Genomic DNA, 8,470 nt, shown 5'->3' on the forward strand with positions numbered 1-8,470 from the left:
CAAAAGTCTCACGTTCGGAAGTAAGGCCTGGTTGAAGATGTCCCTGGGTGTGACCGGGAAGGGCGTGGCCTTGCCTCTGGTTCCTTCCTGCTCTCTCTCTGCTTCCCGGCCACTGTGTGTTGAGCAGGTTTGCTCCATCAGGCTCTTCGACCATGCAGTCTCTGCTTTGGAGCCAGCTGACCGTGGACCGAACCCTCTGAAACCAGAGCGAAATAAACCTCTTCTTCAAGTTGTGGATGCAGGATATTTTGTCCCAGCAACACAAAAGCTAATACGGACTCATAGCTGCAAATCCAAGAAATGAACCTCCAACAAGCTTCACCAAAAAAGCCACTGGGAACCCTTCTCACGGCTTTGGTCTTATCTTTGGTGGACAGGTCTTTGCAATATGTAGAAGTTGGGGTCTCAGAGGAGGCACAGCTTGACCCCAGGCTCAGAGGAAAAACTCTCAGGAAGAACTGGGGTTGGCTTTGGATGGCCCCACACTTTTCTCTATCCCCTCCCTCTGGGAGGGATGGAGGACTCTGAGGGGCCAAGCTACAGCCCTCACCACCCACAGGCCAGCAAATAGGGCCACCTCACTGTGGAGGGACATGTTGGTTCTACAAAGGAAGTGACACCTCACAAATGTCCCTTGGTCACTACAGTTTCCAGCACAGGGCCCTGAACCAGCTGCTGCTCAACTGTCGACAGGGGAGTAGGGGTCAGGGGGAATCAGGGAGACAGAGTTATCAAGGATGGGGGCTGGACAACTGGACTGGGAGAAGGGCTGGCCTCAGGGAAGCGGACAGATGGCCTCTGGCCCCTGGGTACCCAGAGAAGACCCAGCTCAGCCTGAGGGTATCGGAGAGGTAGGTGGTGAGTGACATTGTCAGGAACACGGTGTCCAGGTTGCCATCCTCAGTGACAAACAAGAATCCTGCAGATGACCAAAGAGCCACGTCCCTCCACATAGGAGCTGCATGGGGAATGTGGCTTTGCCATCCTCAGTGCAACCTCGGATGGAGGTGCAGGTGTGACCGGGACAGACTATGAGACCTGGTTGTAATGGGGTCTGCAGAGAGGTCTGGGCCCCACTTTCCCCCCAAAGAACTTCGGCCAACTCTGGTTCTACCTGGTCCAAACATCTGTCCACAGATGTTTCCTCCACCCTCGGACAGTATCACCAACAGCTGGCAAAGACAGCTGGGCACGATGCCTGGAGAAGATGCCCCCCACTCCTGCCGCTCTGAGCATCACAATGCCTCCCGTGGGCACCTCAGACTCTGGGCACCTCCACTGCCTCTGCCCTTCACCCAGAGGAAGAGTGGCGGCCACCACCCCGAGCCCCCAGGACCCCAACCTCCTCACACCCATCCCACACTCCCCTGCTGCGGCCGCATGGCGCCCACTGGGTGCTCCACAGGGACCAGGGCTCCACCCTAAAGGGACTTCCTGGGCTCCGTGATGCTGGGGTCCCTGCCACTGCGGGAAGCTGGGGGTGTCTGCCTGTCTGGTTCCCCTCTGCTCACCGTTCCCCAGGGACAAGCTGAAACATGAAGATGCCTGGAGCTGGCACGGAGACCTCGGCAGAAGGAACAGCTTGGTACCTCGAGCCCCACCTCCGTGAGAAAGGGTGATGTTTTGCTGAAGAACTTCGCATTTTTATTTTTAGAATGTTGTATTAGGCTATTATTTATCTCCACTGCTGTTGATTTGGGGAGCCCCTTTAAATTTTGCACACAAGGCAAGCACCTCACCTGCTACCAGACGCTGGCCCTGCAGGATCATTTAGGTAGAAGTCCTCAGCGCTTGTGTGCAAAGCTGCTAAAGCAGCTCACCCCCGCACACTGGGCAGCGCTTGCCACCGCCCAAAGTGGACCAGAGATGCAGAGAACTTTTCCACGGCTGTGGGTCCAAATTCCTCTCTCTCAGGGGAGAAACCGAGGCACTGCAAGGTCCATGGCGAGCTGAGCCCCTGCAGTGGTTCTGGGAACAAACTTTGCCTGGTGGTGAGGGCCTCCCAGGATAGGTGTCTGCCCTTCCCCAGACCCGTTTGACACTTGCTAAGTCTGAGGAACCAGCTCCGACCTCTGCTGGCGCTGGCTGGCTTCTGGAGCAAGGAAGCCAGCCCGGGCCGAGGGATGGTAAATTCCACAGGGAAGGAGCCCTGCGACTCCGGATTCGAAGCCAGGCCTGCGGGTGGGGTGCGAGGCGGGCAGGAGGAACCCCTCTGTGTCCCTGTCCACCCCTGAAGTTTGCAGGCTGTGACTTCAGTGTGGCGTCAGAGACCACCCCAGGAAGGAGGAGGGGGTCACAGAGAGGGCAGAGGCGGGGTACAGGGGCAGCCGGCCCCTCCTTTGCCCTGGTGATAGAGATAAATTCAAGAATGAAAATAATCTCTGGCTTCCTAAGGAAGGCTGTTGCTCTTTGAGCACGTCTGTGACGCCCACCCAGGGCTACCGGTGAAACGTGTCCTTGTGTTCCAGCCCAGTGACGGCCCTCGAGGGGCGCCGTTGACTCCGGGTCCACTTACATGGGACGAGACCGAGGCTGGGACAGGTGAGGTAACTTCTCCAGCGTCTCACGACAACACCTGCGGCCTGGACTCCAGCCCAGGATGTCCAGATTAGCAGACGCCCTTGTCACTGTGGGGGTGCTAACTCCACGGGGGGATCCCGTCCTCTGCTCCAAGAGGACCCCATGATCTGTGCCAGAAGTCATAGGAGAGCCCCCAAGTTGCCCCCACAAGCTGCAGCCCTCCAGCCCCCACCTCCCTCACTCCCGAAAGGTCCTCACCCCCCTCCAGCCCCAAACTCACCCACCCATGGGCTCCCAGGCCCTCCTTTCTCTGCTGCTGTGCCTCCTGCACACCAGGTCCCGGGGGACAGCCAGGGGACTGGGTCTGCGCCCCAGCTTGCGCTCGTGCCAGAAAGAAGTCAGGCCAAAGAGGATGGAACCCATCTTCTCGCTGCCCACCCACGCATGACTCCTGCAGAGCGCTGTGCATTTTTGGGTGGAAAGAGCAGGGCTTAAATACTTTTGATGGGACAGGGCTGGAGCGGCTTGAACCGTGCTCTGGCTGGGACCCTCTGCCATCCGTCAGGAGCCGCCGGCAAGAGTCTGCAGCCCAGCACAGCCAAGGGCGCCCCAGCCGGAATGCACGCAGGTTCCGGCCAGGCCATGGGAGAAGCCGCCTTCCCCACAAGGGCCTGTTTCCTGCCCCAAACAGGTGGAAAATCTGCTAAGCTCAAAAGGTCAAACCTAGTTTAATTTTATACCCTTTTTGTTAAGAATGTTCCCTTAAAAAAAAAAAAAAACACTCATGTTTCTTTCCAACTTTTCAAAAGTTAATTCATGTGGAAGGGAAAAAAAGATTAGGATAAAATTTCAAATATTAAATTCAAATGCAGGATTAATGACTTTTATTTCGAAGCCCAAGAGGTTGTCTGGAATTCAGGACATTTTTGGAGCCGTCGACACCAGACATAACCAGATGCGGCTGGGTTTTGGACCAAGTCAGCACAAATCCAGCACCTTGAAATCCATATCCACGTCTGTCTTCATACAAACAGTCGCCCCTTGGACGAAGCTCTGCCCGGGATGAATTCAGAGCCATCGCACCGGCTGGAAGGCAGAGACTAAACACTTGTGAAATGTAAGTGGAAGAAGCCCACGCCCGCCAGGCTTTATTCAACGTCCCCTTTGGATGGGGGGCCCCTCCTCCCATCCCACGCTCTGTAAATACACACACGCACACACACACACATGCACACACGCACACACGCACACACGCACACACGCACACACGCACACACGCACACGCACACACACACTGCCCTGAGGTCTGAGCGAAACGGGCTCTGTGAGTGAAGGAGGAATTTTTGGCCGCCCACAGCCCCCCTGGAGTCACTGATGCCCTTGACCCTGAGAAGTACCACAGCCCCACACGAAGCCCAGCCCGCTCATTTTCCCAGCCCAGGGTGGCTCGGATTACTTAGGGAAGTCCTGAGTGATAATCTCAGTCCGCTCAGGAGCCTTGAGCAGTGACCCCTGGCCTGCAACCTCAGCACAACCAGGGGACACAGATGGGGAAGTCGGCAGGCTAAGTGCAGTGTTACAGACACCTCGAAGAAAGAACCCACAGCCCAGTGTGTCTCAAGAACACCCCAGCAAAAGAGGAGCCCAGGCCAAAGCTGCCTAGCCCTTGGCTTTGTAAATAAAGTTTTATTGAGACACAGCCACAGTCTTCTCCCTGCCCACCCAGAGGCCCCTCCCACCCCACCCCGTGCAGGAGGAGGGGCCCAGCGCCTTGGCCTGGTGTCCGGCCCACAGGATGACAGGCTACTGCAGGACCCACTGTGGAGCAGGAGCTGGCCGGGCCAGGCTGGCCAGCAGTGGATTCCCACAAGCGGCCTGGCAGCAGGGCCTGACGACAGGGGCAGGAGGCCACCGCAGGGGAAGCCTGCACTGTGTCCTGTGCTCCCCCTGCTCAGGGTCACTGAAGCTGGCACTGGCCAGCGCTCCTGGAGCCGCAGGCCTTCAATCTGTCAGCATGCCCCAGGAAAGGGTGCCACCGAAATGCTGTCCTTGTCCCTTTTATTACCCAGACAAGACCTAACCTGGAAACCTTGTTGGCCCAAACAGCAAGACTGGCCAGCAGAGCCCACTGGGATCCGGCCCTGCCACAGGCTGGGGGGCCTGAGAGCGGGGAGCACAGGGTCGGCGAGGCCAGGTCCTGGCAGGGTGGACAGCAGGGATGGGCAGGGCAGGCCGGGGGCAACGCCCTCCCTGACAGCTTTCCGGCACTCACTTGCTCCATGCACATCGCCAGGGCAACCAGGTCACCGGCATCCCGGGCCTGTGACATCACCACGGGGGCAGGGCCACTCGCTCTGGACCCCAGAACCAGGAAGTCCCCCGGCTTCCAGCGGTAAGGGCCTGTGACCTTGGGCCAGTGCTCAGGCTGGGTTCCAGGGGCCATCGGGGAGCAGGCGCTTGCCCCACCCTGAGCAATGTGCAGGCCTGGCCTGGTCCCCTCCCGTGAGAGCAGCGCCTCTGGACACAGTCCATCCCTGCAAGCACACAAGGGAGCCACCACTTGCTCCATGCACATCGCCTCCCAGGCCTCCTGGTGACAGAGGAGCCCTGCCCTTTTGGGTGGTACCGAGGAGAGGACATAATTATTATTATTATTATTATTATTATTATTATTATTATTATTATTATTTTGTCTTTTGAGACAGGGTCTCACTATGCAGTTCAGGCTGGCCTTGAGCTCACTTTGTAGGCCAGGCTGGTCTCAAACTCACAACCATCCTCCTGCCTCAGCCTCCTGAGTGCTGGGATTATAGGTGTGCACTACTACACCCAGCAAGGACATAATTATTAAAAGGGTATCAGCAGCCGGCTCTCCCTAAAATCCTTCCCCACTCCAGGACTGGCCTCCTGGGCTGGAGCTTCACCCTGGCCCTGCTCAGAGATCCTGCCCTTGCACCGCGGCCACCCACTGGCTGGGTCCATACCCTGGGCCTCTGAGGTCAGGCGGTGTTGGGCCCAGAGCCCACAGCATCACAGGAGCAGGGCCACATCTGCTGTCCCCATGACAGTGGTGACGGCGCAAGTCCTCCTGACTCCAGCATCAGAATCGAAACCAAGCACCCTAAGGACCTGGGCCCTCGGGCAGAAGCTGGGGGAAACAGCAAGAGCTGCAGGGCCCAAGGGTGAACCCAGAGGGTGGGACCCCCCCCCACAGCGCAGCCGAGGGCATAGGCAGAGCGTGCTGGTGGTGTCGGCCGTCAGTGGGACAGTGTGGAGGCAGGCAGAGGACTTGCCCCTGAGGTCGGCTCCACTGAAAGGACAAGATGTCATTGACTGGATGCCTGGGATCAGCTGGAGGTGGGGAGGGGCAGCGACCAGGTACGGCTTTGCCACCCGGGCGCTGGGCAGCCCCCGCTCGGTCACCCACAGATGGTGCGTGCTTCCAGGACCGCAGCCCACACAGGACCTCGTCCCGGGGAGGGGGCGAGGCCTCCCACAGCTCCCCCGCTTCCCCTTTCTGCAGGAGGACCCTTCCCAAGTGGCTGCAGGCTAGGGCAGCACAGCGGCGCGGTAGAGAGCCTGGCAGGTCCCCCACCTGTCCGGTCCTCATGCCAGGGACACCGCCTGAGGGAAGACCCGGCTGTGCCTTGCTTTGAGCAGGTTCTGCTGCCTGACGATGTCAGCGTGCCCGCCGTGACCTCGAAGGCTACTGCAGGCAGGGCATGCCCCCAGCACGGCCGCAGTGGCCTTGGCTGGGCTGGGTAAAGTGAGCGGTCACCTGGCCACCGCGTCCCCACAGTCCTGGAGATGGGGCCGGAAGTCAGACAGCCAGGAGCAACCCTGACTCACACAGCGACCTCGATCTCCAGCTGGACAGCAGTGCCTAAGCCAAGGTCCCTGTGGCACCTGCCTGGCAGAAACCGAGGCCCAGCAGCCCAGGCAGTGCAGGGGCCAAACTGGGTTTTCTCACCTAACGCTTGGGTTCCACTTCAAACACGGCCAGGCTCTTCCATCTTGGAAGTGGTCAGGCCCATTCCCGTGCGCCAGCAGCTCACACTGTGTCTGCACCGAGCCCCTGGGAGGAGGGGCAGGGAGAGGGGTCCCTTTCTCACCCGTGTGGCTCCTCACAGCTGCAAAGGAGGCTGGGAAGGCACCCCCAACCCAGTGTGCCAACTAAGCATTCTTTACCAGGGAAGGGAGGGGTGGAGGCTGGCACCTCCCACGGCATCTCCCGACTTCCGTGCCAACTTCCACCTCTCTGAACAGGACAAGCTCTCCCCCATGCTGTCCCCTGTGCCCGAGACACCGCTCCTCCGCTGGCCAACAGCTGGCACTCCACGCACCCCAGGCCCGCACGGGCTCCCCTCACTTCAGCCGCGCCTCGCAGGTTTTGTGATGATGCTTTGCACGGCCGTGTGACCGACGGCTGCTTCCCAAGGCCCCCTGGGTCTGCTCCCAGGCTGTCACCGCCATCAGGAGCTCTCAATGAATAAATGCCTGGTTCCCCATCTGTCCTGAATCAAGATCATGGCCAGGGCTGACGGAGACCCCTGCCCGGGTGCAAGCTGGCCTGCTCTGACCTGTGGCCCCATCCTTACTCTACAGCCAGGACACAGGGGCCAGAGCTCGTCTCAGCAGCCACTGGGTGACACCAGGCGGTGCCCCTTCCGCTGGGAGCCCCATCCGTTGGCTGCACAGCCTGCCAAGGACACTGTCATCAGGCCCGGCGCCCTCCTGTCCTTGTCACCGGCCTCTCCCGTGTCACTCTCTGTCCGGGAAGACATATTCTCCACAGAAGTTCATGAAGGCCCCAAGACAGAGCCACAGTTCACGGCCGGTGCCCTGGGATGTGGCGGAGGCTGGACCGGGCTGTGCCCGAGGACCACCCGGGCAGCCTTGGCAACAGCTACTCCCAATGCGGAGCCCAGGGCTAGCCTGGCGCACACACAGGCCCTCCCGTGGTGACGCCAGGACTGAGGGTCCTGGCCACCTGCTTGCACCCCCAGCCGTGTGACTCCCAGCCTTTCACTTGGCCTCGCAGGCCTCAGTTTCCCCCTCTGTGAGCTGGGAATGCTGTTACCTCAGAGAGCAGAAGACGCTTCGAGGGACACAGCAGCGTCTGAGGCCCTGGCGTGGTGTCACCAGGCCACAGGGGCCGAGGTCAGCATCCAGAGTAGCAGAGACGGCTCCTCCTGAGGCCTCGGTCCTTGGCTCCCAGGTGACATCTCCAGCTGTCCCCGCACACGGCCGTGACTCCGCGAGCCCTCAACCCTCGCCTAAGCTCCCAGTGCTCCCGAACCCGGCCCCAAATCACCTGCTGAGGGACCCTGCCTCCGCACGCAGTCACACCCTGAGGTCCTGGGGTCAGGATCTCAACACCTGAGCTCTCGGGGACAAAACTCAGCCTGCGATGCCGCACACCTGTCGGAAGGGCTTCCGGTGCACGGCATCTGTCCGGTCACAGGGCCGCCTCCCGCATGGCACGGCCTCCCGCCAGGCCACTGGCTCCGTGAGGGTTAATGGAAAGGGCTGCGGGCCGTGGATTTACTGCCCTGCTGCACGTTATCATCTCACCCTGCGGAGGGCTCACATTTCCCACTTAATTACTTGTCCTGCAATCAGAAGGGATGGCCAGTTTCTGGGTTGTGCTGGCTGCAGCTGTGAACTGTTTATTTACTTTTCCTCAGCCCGGGAATGGCTGTAATTTAAAGGTTCAGATCTCAGCTACCCTGGCTGGTGCAAACCCCGCTTAAACACTTCCATATTGCTGCAGTGGAATGTCACCGGGCGCCGCCCGCCTCCCCCTGGCATCTCTGGGCAGCGGGGGAGGGGACGCTGGCCATCCCGCCCGGCTGAACCTCCCAGCCCCAGAGAGCAGGAGGAGAGGCCGCCAGCCAGTAACGGGTGAGTGTGCTGGGACTGGGATGGCCAGCGCCCCCTCCGAATACAA

The 8,470-nt window shown here is 60.0% G+C and overlaps 1 long non-coding RNA gene across 1 annotated transcript; it reads right to left on the minus strand.

The window, feature by feature from the left end:
• Window positions 1–3,389: 3,389 nt before the first annotated feature.
• On the minus strand, window positions 3,390–4,804 carry LOC106147300. The gene is made up of 2 exons (XR_001232132.1): window positions 4,602–4,804; window positions 3,390–3,606 (listed from the first exon to the last, which is right to left on the minus strand). It is a non-coding gene; the product is annotated as an uncharacterized LOC106147300 (long non-coding RNA).
• Between the last annotated feature and the right edge of the window lie 3,666 nt (window positions 4,805–8,470).

This window comes from Chinchilla lanigera, unplaced genomic scaffold (assembly GCF_000276665.1).
Source record: "Chinchilla lanigera isolate Chin_1 unplaced genomic scaffold, ChiLan1.0 scaffold00140, whole genome shotgun sequence".
Taxonomy (NCBI): Eukaryota; Metazoa; Chordata; class Mammalia; order Rodentia; family Chinchillidae; genus Chinchilla; species Chinchilla lanigera.